Consider the following 15,843-nt stretch of genomic DNA (forward strand, 5'->3'; position numbering starts at 1 on the left):
TTCATTTCTGTTACTGCTCCGGCCTCGTGGACTACAACGCGCGCGTCTCGAACGAGAGCTCGAGAGATCGAATCTTGGTCTAACCACTTGTCAGTACGCTTTAAATCTGCGTCTTTCTGTGATGCGTAGATTTGCCGGGAACAATAGTTGTTTGGGATTCCGCGGTATACTGTAGGTCCCCTTTCTCTGGCACGATTACTGGTGTGGGTTGTTGTTGTTTTGTTGTGGACTTTAGTCCGAAGACGATGCGGCTCTCCATGCTGATGTATCCTATTCAAGCTTTATCATAGCCGTAAACCTAAACCAGGCACATCCATTTGAATCCACGTGCTATATTTATGTCTTAGTCTCCCTCTACAATTCCCCCCCCCCACACACACACACACTCCACACTTACTACCGATACTAAATGGTTGACTCCGTGGAATTCCATCAATCGATCCCTTCTATTCGAAAAGTTGAATCATAAATTTCATTTCTGCCCAACTGCATTCAGTACCCCCTTATTAATTACACGATCTACCTATCTAATCTGCAGCATTCTTCCATAGTACCACATTTCAACAGCTTCTATTCACTTTCATGCAAGGCTATACTGCAAATAAATACCTACAGAAAAGACTTTCAACACTTAAATCTATATTCAATGTTAACAAATTTCTCTTCTTCACAAGCGCTTTTCATGCCATTGCCAGTCTACATTTTATGTCCTCTCTACTTCACCCGTCTACAACCTGTAGTGTCTTGTTTACCAATATAATATCCGATTTAACTTGACTAGATTCCATCACCCCTGTTTTGCTTTTATTGAATGTCATCTTACATCGTCTTCTCAAGACATTGGCCTTTTTGTTCAACTGCTGATCCATGTCCATTGTTGTCTCTGAGAGAATTACAATGTCATCGGAAAACTTCAAAGTTTTTATTTCTTTTCTCTGATCTTATTCCCTACTTCAAATTTATCTTTGGCTTCTTTTACTACTTGCTCAATTTAATGACTGAATGACATCGGGGATTGGCTTCCGTACCGTCTCACTCCTTTCTCAACCATTGCTTCCCTCACTAGTCAGCCTGTTACTCGTACAACTACCGTCTGCTTTCTGTACAAACTGTAAATAACCTTCTGCTTCTTGCAGTTTACATCTGCTACCTCGAAATCTCATGAAGTGTATTCCACTGTACAAAGCTTTCTGTAAGTCTGCAAATGATGTAAACGTAGACTTGTTTCCCTAAACCTATCTTCATGGGGGCAGTATATCCTTCCGGGTTTCTACATCTCTCTACATCTTGCCCGATGTCGACTACTACCATCTTTTCCTTTCTTCTGTAAATACTTCTTAATCATGACCTATTAAACTAACAGTTCGATAATATTCACTCCTATCAGCACTTGCTCTCCTTGGAATTGGAACTGTTACATTCTTCTTGAGGTCTGAGTGTATTTTTCGTACTCCATATATCTTGCACATCAGGTGGAAGAATTTCATAGTTCCTGGCTATTCCAGCGATGTCATTATTTTTGAGGGAATGTCGTCTACCCCAGCGGCCTTGTTTCGACACAGATCTTTCAGTGCTCTGTCAAATTCTTCTCGCAATATCGTACTCCCGTCTCATCTTCGTCTACTTCCTCTTTCCTTTCTATAATACTGTCTTCATGTACATTTCCCTTGTATAGCCCCTTTATATACTCCTTCCACGTTTCAGCATTTCCTTTGTTGGTCAGTACCGATCTTCCATCTGAGCTCTTGACATTCGTGCTGCTGTTTTCTTTCTCTCCAAGGGCCCCCTTGATTCTCCTAGACTTACATTTATCTTGCTGTCATTCATGTCCGCCTCTGTAGATAGATGCCATGTGAAGGCACTAGGTTCGAATCCCAGTACTTGGTGGAGGACAGTTACGGGGTACACTCAGCCTCGTGATGCCAATTGACGAGATCCGCGGCTGGAAAGTCTGAAAAATGGTCGGGGGAGCTGTGTGCTTGACCATATGCTCCTCCATATCGGATTCGCATGACGCTGCAAGGCGAGGGGTAACAGAGTGGCCGCTAGACACCGTTTGTGCCTTCAAGTCCTGGCATGCAGCTTGCTTTTCCTATTCATTCATGCTTAATCATCTACCATTTTCTGTCCGTCTAATTTTTTTAGACGTCTGTCTCCACTTTCGCTTCATTTGCTGCGTTTTTATATATTCTCCTTTCATCAATGAAATTAAATATCTACTGTATTAACCAGGTACTTCTACTAGACGTTGTCTTTTACCTAAGTTCATCCTCTGCTGCTTTCACTATTTCACCTTTCAAAGCTGCCCATTCGTCATCTGCTGTGTTCCTTCTTCATCTAGTCTGCAGCTCGTTGTCTCGCGGTCTCGTTCTCGCTTCCTAAGCACGGGGTACCGGGTTCGATTCCCAGCTGGATCAGGGATTTCACCTACCCCGAGATGACTGAGTGTTTCTGTTGTCCTCATCATTTAATCATCATTCATGACAGGGGCGTAATTGGACGGAACAAAGGTTGGGAATTTGTACGGACGCTGATAATCGCGCATTTGACCGCCCCACAAGCCAAACATCATCATCATCATCATCACCTTCTACATCTACATAGATATTCCACAAGCCACTGTACTGTGTGTGGCGCAGGGTGGCCAGTACAGGGTACTGGCAAACAGAGTGAAGGAAAAACGATCGTCTGTATGCTTCCATTGTCGTTGTTGTAGTTGTAGTCTTCAGTCCTGAGACTGGTTTGATGAAGCTCTCCATGCTAATCTATCCTATGCAAGCTCCTTCATCTGCTAGTACCTACTGCAACCTACATCCTTCTGAATCTGCTTAGTGTATTTATCTCTTGGTCTCACTCTACGATTTTTACCCTCCACGCTGCCCTCCTATGCTAAATTTGTGATCCCTTGATGCCTCAGGACATGTCCTACCAACCGATCCCTTCTTCTAGTCAAGTTGTGCCACGAACTTCTCTTCTCCCAAATCCTATTCAATACCTTCTCATCAGTTACGTGATATATCCACCTAGTCTTCAACATTCTTCTGTAGCACCACATTTGGAAAGCTTCTATTCTCTTCTTGTTCAAACTATTTATTGTCTATGTTTCACTTCCATACATGGCTACAATCCATACAAATACTTTCAGAAACGACTGCATGACTCTTAAATCTATACTCGATGTTAACAAATTTCTCTTCTTCAGAAACGCTTTCCTTGCCATTGCCAGTCTACATTTTATATCCTCTGTACTTCGACCATCATCAGTTATTTTGCTCCCCAAATAGCAAAACTCCTTTACTACTTTAAGTGTCTTATTTCCTAATCTAATTCCCTCCGCATCACTCGACTTAATTCGAATACATTTCATTATCCTTGTTTTGCTTCTGTTGACGTTCATCTTATATCTTCCTTTCAAGACACTCTCTATTCCATTCAACTGCTCTTCCAAGTCCTTTGCTGTCTCTAACAGAATTACAATGTCATCGGCGAATCTCAGAGTTGTTATTTCTTCTCCCTGGATTTTAATACCGACTCCAAACTTTTCTTTTGTTTCCTTTACTGCTTGCTCAATATACAGAATGAATAGCATCGGGGAGAGGCTACAACCCTTCCCAACCACTGCTTCCCTATGATGTCCCTCGACTCTTCTAACTGCCATCTGGTTTCTGTACAAATTGTAAATAGCCTTTCGCTCCCTGTATTTTACCCCAGCCACCTTTATAATTTGAAAGATAGTATTCCAGTCAACATTCTCAAAAGCTTTCTCTAACTCTACAAATGCTAGAAACGTAGGTTTACCTTTCCTTAATCTTTCTTCTAAGATAAGTCGTAAGGTCAGTATTCCCTCACGTGTTCCAACATTTCTACGGAATCCAAACTGATCTTCCCCGAGGTCGGCTTCTACCAGTTTTTCCATTCGTCTGTAAATAATTCGTGTTAGTATTTTGCAGCTGTGGCTTATTAAACTGATAGTTCGGTGATTTTCACATCTGTCAACACCTGGTTTCTTTGGGATTGGAATTATTACATTCTTCTCGAAGTCTGAGGGTATTTCGCCTGTCTCGTAAATCTTGCTCACCAGATGGTATCTTATCTCCGGGCTCCTTACTTTCAGTTTATGTTGACGGCAGTCGAATCATCGGCAGTCAGCTTAAAATAGCGGTTCCCTAAATTTTCTCAACATTATTCCTCGGAAAGAACGTCATCTTCCCTCCAGGGATTCCCATTTCAGTTCCCGAAGCATCTCCGTAGCACTTTCCTGCTAGTAACAACTCTAGCAGCCCATCTCTGAATTGCTTAGATTCCTACACCAGTTCGACCTGCTAAGGATCCCAAATGAGCAGTATTGAAGAACAGGTCACATCGGCGTCGTATATGCGGTATCCTTTACACACGAACCATACTGTTCTAAAATCCTCCCAATAAAACGAAGTCGACTATTTGCTTGCACTACCACAGTCCTCAAATGCTCCTTCCACTTCATATCGCTTTGAATCATTACGATCAGATATTTAAACTACGTGAATACGTCGAGCAGTACGCTGTCTCCAAGCATTAAATGGCTCTGAGCACTATGGGACTCAACATCTGTGGTCATCAGTCCCCTAGAACTTAGAACTACTTATACCTAACTAACCTAAGGACATCACACACATCCATGCCCGAGGCAGGATTCGAACGTGCGACCGTAGCGGTCACGCGGTTCTAGACTGACGCGCCTAGAACCGGACGGCCACAGCGGCCGGCGAGCATTAAAGATCTGTTTCTCCTGCTCATCGGCATTAACTTACATTTTTCTCTATTTTCCCCCTGTTCCAGTCAAACGTTGCCTAATGCCTGAAACTCTCAACAACCTCTAGTTCTGTCAACTTGTTCAGGACTCATCGCATTAATTTCCTACCTTTAGGCAATTTCATCAGTTTTAATCTGCAGTTCACAACTAATGCACATCTCCCGTTGGAAACATCTTACATTGTATATCTTGTTCCGAAATCTGTGTGCCACCATCACAATAAGGAATTTCCTAGTGCCTCTATGTCTATCTTGGCTTTGATAACTCGTTAGCTATGCTGTTCACAGTAACCTACCCCCATTCCTTCGTTATTATTCATTATTAAATGCACACCTGCATTACCCCCATAGTTCGGTTTGTTGACCACAAGTCCTGTTCCATAGAACTTTACTAATTCCCACTGTTGTGTACATAGTTCCGCGTAGTCAGCGCGTACACAACTTGCCCAGCAGAGAGCGCAGGCGCAGCGCTCGTCCGTCTCCACACTACGAGATCGCGCTGCCTTAGAGACGGACCAAATTCTGCTTCCGCCGATCCGCGTATTAATATGTAACGCAGCCAATGAGATTGCTGCTAACGTAGAACCTTTTCTCCTCGCGGATCACACTCCCGCAGTAATACCGGAACGCGCGAGGTATTATAACGAGTGTACAGACCTCCGATTAGTCAGTCTGCATTAGTCTATAGTCAAGTTTCAGTCTGCGCCTAATAATATTACCATATTCCTGTACATAGCCATGAAGAGAAATGTATAGACACTTTGTCACGTATCAGAGATATATGTGAGAATAAGATTAACTTACCAATGCCAAAGGAACTTCAGACTGTTAATTGTAAATAGCATCCAAAACCAATTTAAGAAATTTTTAGGCTTTTTATTATTTTAATAAATGTGTGTGAAAATTAATCAAGTTCTGTTTAAAGTTGATCACCGCCAATCTGCTACTCTAAACGTGCTAGTGGCATTTCTATCGTGTGACCTAACGGCAGAAGACAAACACGCCACAATAAGACCACGAGGCATATTGCTGACACTCGCCTACTTCATTAGAGCGACAATTCAAATAATCTGATGGTGTGTGTACCAAAGTTCTTACAGTACGCACACCACACCCACTATGTCTAATTTCAATCTATCCATTTCCCATTTAAAATTTTCTGATGTTTCCAGCCGATTAATGTGTCTAACATTCCATACTCCACAGTCTTAGTTTGGATTTTTCATTATGACAACTTTTTGAGCAGTCACTAGTCTCCAACAGAAGATCCAAATGGGGATTATTGTACCTCCTGAATATTTTATCCAGGGGATGCCGCCATTATTAAACCACGCAGCAGAGATGCATGCCCTGGGGAAAAATAACGGCTGTAGTTTCTCTTTGCTTTCACCAATTTGCAGTAGCAGCACAGCAAGGCCTTTTTGGCTGAAGAACAGATCAGTCAGTAATGTCTCTACAACTACTGGAAAGGCTATTGCCCCTCTTCAGGAATCAAATGTTTATCTGGCCTCTCCACAGACAGCCATCCATTGTGGTGGCACCAACAGTACGGCTATCTGTGAAGGTGAGCGTCACAGGCCATCCCATCTTGGCAACGTCCATTCTTCATGGGAAGGTTGTGGGCTATGGGGAGGGGGGGCGCAGTGGAGGTGGGAGCGGAACGGGTTAGGGAGACGCAAGTCGCCGAAGTGCGTCAAACTGAAAACAACTGCATCAGGCCTTTAAGCCACAGGAAGTAATAATAATAGTTATTATTGTTATAGTTCTCTCACAAAAATTCTGCAGACTAATTCTGGAGCTATTGATTCAATGAGTCACAGCTGTATCTTATCAATTTGCTAGCTTCACCAAGAGTGTCTATGCCTGCATCCGTAATGGCTAAAATATAGTTAAGAATTGAAGGTAAGGGAGATTCAATTCAAAGTTCCGTCGACGAAAAGCGCCCACTATGAACGAACCATTCCAATATTTGCCTTAAGAGGTTAAAGGCGACCACAGAAAGCCTAGATCGGATAACTGGATGTTGCACATAAATCGTCCTATTTTAATCACCCTCAGGTACCCTCTTCTTCCTTATACACGACTGAAACTTGAATACATTTTATCTATTCTATTTACAAATCGGGAATGAACTGTACGCAGTTTTTCCAAATTTCACTGTGCAAAATATGTAGTCTGTGGTTGAAGATTTCCAGAGATTGCTTTAGTGTCAGGAATCCACTTTATTGTCTTATGAAAGATCTTTTTGTTTTTTGTTTTGTTTGTGTCGCCTCCTGACTGGTTTCATGCGGCCCACCACGAATTCCTCTCCTGTGCCTATGTCTTCATCTCAGAGTAGCACTTGCAACCTAACTCCTCACTCATTTTCTGAATGATTTCCTCTACAGTTTTTGCCCTCTGCAGCTCTCTCTGCTACCATAGAAGTCACTCCCTGATGTCTTCAGCACTAAGCACTCCGTCTTCAGGCCACAAGTGGACCAACGGGACCATCCGACCGCCGTGTCATCCTTACTGAGGATGCGGATATGAGGGGCGTGTGGTCAGCACACCGCTCTCCCGGTCGCTATGACGGTTTTCTTCGACCGGAGCCGCTACTATTCGGTCGAGTAGCTCCTCAATTGTCATCACAAGGCTGAGTGCGCCCCAAAACATGGCAACAACGCATGGCGGCCTGGATGGCCACCCATCCAAGTGCCGGCCACGCCCGACAGCGCTTAACTTCGGTGATCTGACGGGAACCGGTGTATCCACTGCGGCAAGGCCGTTGCCCCCCAGATGTCTTAACAGATGTGCTATCATCCTGTCCCTTCTCCTTGTCAATGTTTTACATATGTTCCTTTCGTCTCCGATTCCGTCCAGGACCTTCTCATTCCTTCCCTTATCAGTCCACCTAATTTTCAACATTCGCCTGTAACACCACATCTCAAATGCTTTGATTTTCTCCTGTTCCCGATTTCCCACAGTCCATTTTCACTACCATACAATACTGTGCTCCAAATATATATTCTCAGAAAGTTCTTTCTGAAATTAAGGTTGATACTTGTAGACTTCTCTTCGCCAGGAATGCCCTTTTTGCCAGTGCTACTCTGCTTTAGATGTTCTCGTTGCTGCGTCCGTCATTAGTTATTTTGCTGCGTCAGTGGCAGAATTCCTTAACTTCGTCTACTTCGTGAAAGTCAGTCTTGATGTTAAGTTTCTCACTGTTCTCATTTTGGCTACTGCCAATGACATCCGTCTTTCTTCGATATTCTGCAGTCAGTGGACTGTTCATGCCATCTAGCAGATCTTCAATCACTTCTACATTGCGATATGAGTCTATATCTGCTCCTGACTATGCGATACAATCCAGTATCTTATTTCGGAATCTCTGTATGACCATGATGTAATCTAACTGAATTATTCCCGTATCACCCGGCTTTTTCCAAGTATACCTCCTCCTCTTGTGATCTTTGAATAGAGTATTCTCTGTTACTAGCTGAAAGTTAATAAAGAACTTAACAAGTCTTTCTCCTCTCTCATTCCTTTTCCCAATCCCAGAATCTCCTGTAACCTTTTCTTCTACTCCTTCTCCTGCAGCGGCATTTCAGTCCCCCATGGCTATTAGTTTTTCATCTCCCTTTACATACTGTATTGTCCTTTTAATATCTTCCTATACTTTCTCTACCTCTTTATCTTCAGGTTCCGATGTCGGTGTTAGTTTGTTGTCGATTCTGATAAGAACAACCGTGTCACTTAACTGTTCACAGTAACACACTCTCTGCCCTAACTTCCTAATCATAACGAATTCTGCTCCCGTTATAACACTTTTTGATGCTGCTGATATTACCCTACATTCATCAGACCAGAACCCCTTGCCTTCTTTCCATTTCTCTCCACTGACCCCTAATGTATGTAGAATGAGTCTTTGCATTTCTCTTTTCAGACTTTCTAGCGCCCTTACCACGTCCAAGCTTCTGACTGACAATCAATGCCCCGAATCGTGGAACGCTATACTTTCCCTGGTCATTAAGTCTTTTTCCACTTGTCACCTCCTCACTGGCAGTCCCTAGGAGATTCGAATGGGGGACTACTCCGGAATCTTATGGCAATGGAGAGGTCATCATGACACTTCTTCAGTTACAGACCACATGTCCTGCGTATACACGTTAGGTGTCTTTAGTGCAGTGGTTTCATTTGCCTTCAGCATCCTCATGCCGTTGATCATTACTGACTCTTCCGCCTTTAGGGGCGGATACCCTGAACCTGTGTCCGCTGGCCGCTCTCTTTGGCAATGCTGTTTGCAGAATGGGAAGAATACTGGGTCACATTATTATTACCATTATCAATTCAAGTGACAAAAAACATGGTTTTCTGAATATAAATTTTACTTTTTGACGCTGGTTGATTGGGCGTGTGGTGCGTTGCGAGCTAGCCGGTTCTGATGCAGCTAGTGGGAAAAATGTCATGGTACGAAGTTGTGGAGAACTGATTATGACGTAAGGTTTCTGACAATCGGACTTATTGTGTTAAATTTCACACTTCTCCGAAATGTCCTATGGGAATGGTGGCATGTCATAGGAGAGACAAGGACAGGTCGTAGTCGTTACTGGGTAAAACACTGTGGCTCCATACTCACCATAGTCAGGGATTAAGCGTAGTGTATCTGTGTCCTACGTTTGACTGTCATGACTGCTGTAAAGTGTAATTTTGAATTTACGTTGTTATGGATGAAGAGGTTGGAGAGGGCGAAACACGATGCCGGCACACAGGCTATTCTTCTCGAATAGCACCAAGGAGTACGCTGAACTTAACATTCCCATCTTTTTTGTTTTTTTGTTTTTTTGTTTTTGTTTTTGGTCATCAGTCTATCAGTCTACTGACTGGTTTGATGCGGTCCGCCACGAATTCCTTTCCTGTGCTAACCTCTTCATCTCAGAGTAGCACTTGCAACCTACATCCTCAATTATTTGCTGAATGTATTCCAATCTCTGTCTTCCTCTACAGTTTTTGCCCTCTACAGCTCCCTCTAGCACCATGGAAGTCATTCCCTCATGTCTTAGCAGATGTCCTATCATCCTGTCCCTTCTCCATATCAGTGTTTTCCACATATTCTTTTCCTCTCCGGTTCTGCGTTGAACCTTCTCATTCCTTACCTTATCAGTCCACCTAATTTTCAACATTCGTCTATAGCACCACATCTCAAATGCTTCGATTCTCTTCTGTTCCGGTTTTCCGACAGTCCATGATTCCTACCATACAATGCTGTGCTCCAGACGTACATCCTCAGAAATTTCTTCCTCAAATTAAGGCCGGTATTTGATATTAGTAGACTTCTCTTGGCCAGAAATGCCTTTTTTTGCCATGGCGTGTCTGCTATGGATGTCCTCCTTGCTCCGTCCGTCATTGGTTATTTTACTGCCTAGGTAGCAGAATTCCTTAACTTCATTGACTTCGATCCATCTATCCTGATGTTAAGTTTCTCGATGTTCTCATTTCTGCTACTTCTCATTACCTTCGTCTTTCTCCGATTTACTCTCAAACCATACTGTGTACTCATTAGACTGTTCATTTCGTTCAGCAGACCATTTAATTCTTCTTCACTTTCACGCAGGATAGCAATGTCATCAGCGAATCGTATCATTGATATCCTTTCACATTGTATTTTAATTCCACTCCTGAACCTTTCTTTTATTTCCACCATTGCTTCCTCGATGTACAGATTGAAGAGTAGGGGCGAAAGGCAACAGCCTTGTCTTACACCCTTCTTAATACGAGCACTTCGTTCTTGATCGTCCACTCTTATTATTCCCTCTTGGTTGTTGTACATATTGTATATGACCCGTCTCTCCCTATAGCTTACCCCTACTTTTTTCAGTATCTCGAACAGCTTGCACCATTTTACATTGTCGAACGCTTTTTCCAGGTCGACAAATCCTATAGACGTGTCTTGATTTTTCTTTAGCCTTGCTTCCATTATTAGCCGTAACGTCAAAATTGCCTCTCTCGTGCCTTTACTTTTACTAAAGCCAAACTGATCGTCATTTAGCGCATTCTCAATTTTCTTTTCCAGTCTTCTGTATATTATTCTTGTAAGCAGCTTCGATGCATGTGCTGTTAAGCTGATAGTGCGATAATTCTCGCACTTATCAGCTCTTGCCGTCTTCGGAATTGTGTGGAATGATGTTTTTCCGAAAGTCAGATGGTATGTCGCCAGACTCATATATTCTACACACCAATGTGAATAGTCGTTTTGTTGCCACTTCCCCTAATGATTTTATAAATTCTGATGGAATGTTATCTATCTCTTCTTCCTTATTTGACCGTAAGTCCTCCAAAACTCTTTTAAATTCCGATTCTAATACTGGATCCCGTATCTCTTCTAAATCGACTCCTGTTTCTTCTTCTATCACATCAGACAAATCTTCACCCTCATAGAGGCTTACAATGTTTTCTTTCCACCTATCTGCTCTCTCCTCTGCATTTAACAGTGAAATTCCCGTTGCACTCTTAATGTTACCACCGTTGCTTTTAATGTCACCAAATGTTGTTTTGACTTTCCTGTATGCTGAGTCTGTCCTTCCGACAATCATATCTTTTTCGATGTCTTCACATTTTTCCTGCAACCATTTCGTCTTAGCTTCCCTGCACTTCCTATTTATTTAATTCCTCAGCGACTTGTATTTCTGTATTCCTGATTTTCCCGGAACATGTTTGTACTTCCTCCTTTCATCAATCAACTGAAGTATTTCTTCTGTCACCCATGGTTTCTTCCCAGCTACCTTCTTTGTACCTATGTTTTCCTTCCCAACTTCTGTGATGGTCTTTTTAGAGATGTCCATTCCTCTTCAACTGTACTGCTTACTGCGCTATTCCTTATTGCTGTATCTATAGAGTTGGAGAACTTCAAACGGATCTCGTCATTCTTTAGAACTTCCGTATCCCACTTCTTTGCGCATTGATTCTTCCTGACTAATGTCTTGAACTTCAGCCTACTCTTCATCACTACTATATTGTGATCTATATCTGCTCCTTGGTATGCCTTACAATCCGATATCTGATTTCGGAATCTCTGTCTGACCATGATGTAATCTAATTGAAATCTTCCCGTATCTCCCGGCCTTTTCCAAGTATACCTCCTCCTCTTGTGATTCTTGAACAGGGTATTCGCTATTACTAGCTGAAACTTGTTACAGAACTCAATTAGTCTTTATCCTCTTTCATTCCTTGTCCCAAGCCCATATTCTTCTGTAACCTTTTCTTCTACTCCTTCCCCTACAACTGCATTCCAGTTGTCCATGACTATTAGATTTTCGTCCTCCTTTACATACTGCATTACCCTTGCAATATCCTCATACACGTTCTCTATCTGTTCATCTTCAGCTTGCGACTTCGGCGTGCCGGCCGCGGTGGTCTAGCGGTTCTAGGCGCGCAGTCCGGAACCGCGCGACTGCTACGGTCGCAGGTTCGAATCCTGCCTCGGGCATGGATGTGTGTGATGTCCTTAGGTTAGTTAGGTTTAAGTAGTTCTAAGTTCTAGGGGACTGATGACCAGAGTAGTTAAGTCCCATAGTGCTCAGAGCCACTTCGGCGTGTATACCTGAACTATCGTTGTCGGTGTTGGTCTGCTGTCGATTCTGATTAGAACAACCCAGTCACTGAACTGTTCATAGTAACACACCCTCTGCCCTACCTTCCTATTCATAACGAATCCTACACCTGTTATACCATTTTCTGCTGCTGTTGATATTACCCGATAAGCATCTGACCAGAAATCCTTGTCTTCCTTCCACTTCACTTCACTGACCCCTATCTAGATTGAGCCTTTGCATTTCCCTTTTTAGATTTTCCAGTTTCCCTACCACGATCAAGCTTCTGACATTCCACACCCCGACTCGTAGAACGTTATCCTTTCGTTGATTATTCAATCTTTTTCTCATGGTACCCCCCCCCCCCTCCCCCTTGGCAGTCCCCACCCGGAGATCCGAATGGGGGACTATTCCGGAATCTTTTGCCAATGGAGAGATCATCATGACACTTCTTCAACTACAGGCCACATGTCCCGTGGATACACATTACGTGTCTTTAATGCAGTGGTTTCCATTGCCTTCTGCAACCTCATGTCGTTGATAATTGCTGATTCGTCCCCCTTTAGGGGCAATTTCCCACCCCTAGGACAAGAGACTGCCCTGACACTCTATCAGCTCCTCCGCCCTCTTTGACAAGGCCGTTGGCAGAATGGGGCTGACATCTTATGCCGGAAGTCTTCGGCCCCCAATGCTGACTATTTATCAAAATTTAGGCAGTGGCTACCCCTAGACCACGGGTACATCCCCATCCTACAGTTGGATAACCATCAAGAGCGTCACAAGCCCTTACTTCATGAGACAGTGCAAGGAGGTTAGCTATTTAATCCAAGACTTACATTCAGGAACCTTATGTCACCATCTCTCCTCCCGTTGTCGACCAAATACTGCAGGTGAAAGATTTTCACCACCAGGATTCCACCTGACGTATGTAGGTAGCAAGTGCCACAGCGCAGGCATCCTTTCGCAGCTTCCGCTACTAAGGTGTATCAAACCAAGTATGACCACGACAATCTAAGCAAGGAGTATTCAGTTTTTAGTTCCTGACGAGAGATTTCTCGCTTTTAGTGGTTTTTATGTTGACTGTGTTTCGCAAATGTAAGTGTTCGTTGTTCATTCTTTCTTCAATGAAGTCTGTTATTTTGTAACAATCGCGAAAATTGATTTCCTTTCATTTTACGTTAGGTTCAAGGTCTGTTTTTGTCTCAATAGTCTGTGTGGGTTTTTAAATATCTTTATCACTTGTGTCTAAGTAATACGAATGGTTTTTTAATGATGTTCCTTCTCTTGTTTCAGGTAAAGATAATGAAAAACCATGAAAAAGACGAACTAAGGAGGCGTAGCTACAGACATAACGGTGGCACCATCGGGGAAGGTAGAAAATAGGTTTTATCAGTTCGTAAAGCAGGCGTTCATTATCACATCGGTTATCGATTTTACCAAGATACTGTGAGAGAATTCCCCAAGATGGAATTGACGATGAAAAGATACACACGTCAAAATAATTTTTGCGCCACCCTGATTCCCAGATCTGCTGAAGATAGACGTTGCTGTGGATATTTTATTAAAGACATAGTCCTTTCGACTATTCAGAGATGTCACTAAACCCGCCCAAAAGATGCATGAGCAAAGCCTATTAGACTGGGAAGTGAGTACCCGGTCACCAGCATAATGTAGGAGTATGATGTAGGTGGTGACCTGCTAAAGACAGCTACTGAAACTGGTGGTACTAACAAGCTCTTCGTGCAACTGTTCCAGCGTAATGATCGGCCTCATCGTAAAGCTGCTGCTAGGCGTGTTAACATGGGGCTGGAGAAGGCGCTGATGGCGGAGGGCATGGGTCAAATTTCAGTGGTGTCAGTTGAGTCTATCAATAGATAGGATTTTACTTAGCATGGGCTGCTCCTCAATGGGTATGGGAAGGGGAAACTATGAAATCTTAAAGGTGAGTGTAATGGGTGTTGGTATGACTAAAGGGGAAATTTCTGTAGTTGTTGGTGTTAGAGCTGCACCTTTTTTTTTTAGACTGAAGTCAGCTGATAGGTATCCCTGCTTAAAAAAACTCCTTCTAATAAACGAATCACCTTCAAAGGAGGTCAGATATCCAAGTAGTGAAGGAATAGCATTTTCATCAAAGTATAAGAGGTATTAGAAATAAATTACTGAACTGCTTATAGACGTTGACCGACACTTAAATAATTTGACGTTTCAGAGGGTTCCTTTACCAGGATACGGATTAGCTGGCTGTTTTTCAAGAAGTTCCTTGCGGTCATGTACGTAAAAAACAGTATTCCACTTGAGTCCGTCGACGTATCAAGGCTCTGCACTGAACAGGTGTTTCAATGTTGTGTAAGGGCAATTGAATCTATTGACATTAAACTTCTGATTGTTGTTGTTTATAGGTTTCATAACTATGACTTCAGAGCATTGCTGCCCAAGCTGGAGAGTGTTCTTGGTTGAGTTTATTGGAAGCACCAAAAACTAGTTATATGTGGTGACTTGAAATTTAATTTTCTATGTGATTGTGCATGAAAAATGATGTTGGAAGATGTCCTAAATTCATATGATCTGATGCTGACTGTGCTTTTTTCCAACCAGGGTGCAGTGGAATAGTAGCACAGCCATAGACAATATCTTTATTCATTCTTCATTACTAGATGGGCAGTCTGTTAGTAAAAGAGTGAATGGCCTTTCAGACCATTATGCACAAATTTTGACTATAAAAGGTTTTTGTGCTTAAACAAAACTTACCTGTAATTACAATCTGTACAGAAAAGCTAAATCAATCGCAATAGAGAAGGAACAGGAGTGGCAGGATGTTTATACTGCTGATAACACAGATGGCAAATATAAGGCTTTCCTTAACAGATTTCTCATTCTCTGCAAGTAATTAAATTCTAGGGAATTTTTCATGAAAGAGTTTAAATCAGCTAAGAGTGGTCAAATTTTTTGTATATACAAGTGAAAAATGTAAAACAAATTTTTATGTGATACGAAACAGAAAATAACGCGGTGGACCTTGATTCTACTATTGGTGATAACACAAACTAGCTTAGTATTACTCAAACGAAGTAAAATGAAAATATGTGCAATAAACTTTGAGCCGCACGGGATTAATTATTTATCTATAAAGATTATAATAAAAATTTTGTTATTGTACATACCGTGTGTACCACAAGCAACAACGACAACTCATGCCTCTGAGACGATATGATAAGAAAACCAAAAATCTCTTGTAAACATGGGTCCGCAAATGAGTCGTTTTAGACATACTTTACAATCCGTTACTGTTATCAACATAAAATATGATCCTAATTAGTACAAATATATTTGAAATGTAAAATATTCTATAAAGTCCCCATCTAACTGGGCTGAAATTCCAACCAATATTTGGATACTGAAATCCTTGGTGGCGGCTGGTAGTCATACATTCGCAGTCGGGCCGTTTTCGGAACCGTGCTTCCTGGAACGTCTTCGTTTCTGCTATCAT

At 42.3% G+C, this 15,843-nt stretch overlaps 1 protein-coding gene and 1 pseudogene across 1 annotated transcript in view; one reads left to right on the plus strand and one right to left on the minus strand.

Annotated features, from left to right (window-relative positions):
- The window catches only part of LOC126339265 (nitric oxide synthase, salivary gland), a 1,479,392-nt gene that overhangs the window by 130,392 nt on the left and 1,333,157 nt on the right, over positions 1-15,843 (plus strand). The window lies entirely within an intron of this gene.
- LOC126289032 (5S ribosomal RNA) lies at positions 7,443-7,560 on the minus strand (annotated as a pseudogene).

This window comes from Schistocerca gregaria, chromosome 1 (assembly GCF_023897955.1).
Source record: "Schistocerca gregaria isolate iqSchGreg1 chromosome 1, iqSchGreg1.2, whole genome shotgun sequence".
Classification (NCBI taxonomy): Eukaryota; Metazoa; Arthropoda; class Insecta; order Orthoptera; family Acrididae; genus Schistocerca; species Schistocerca gregaria.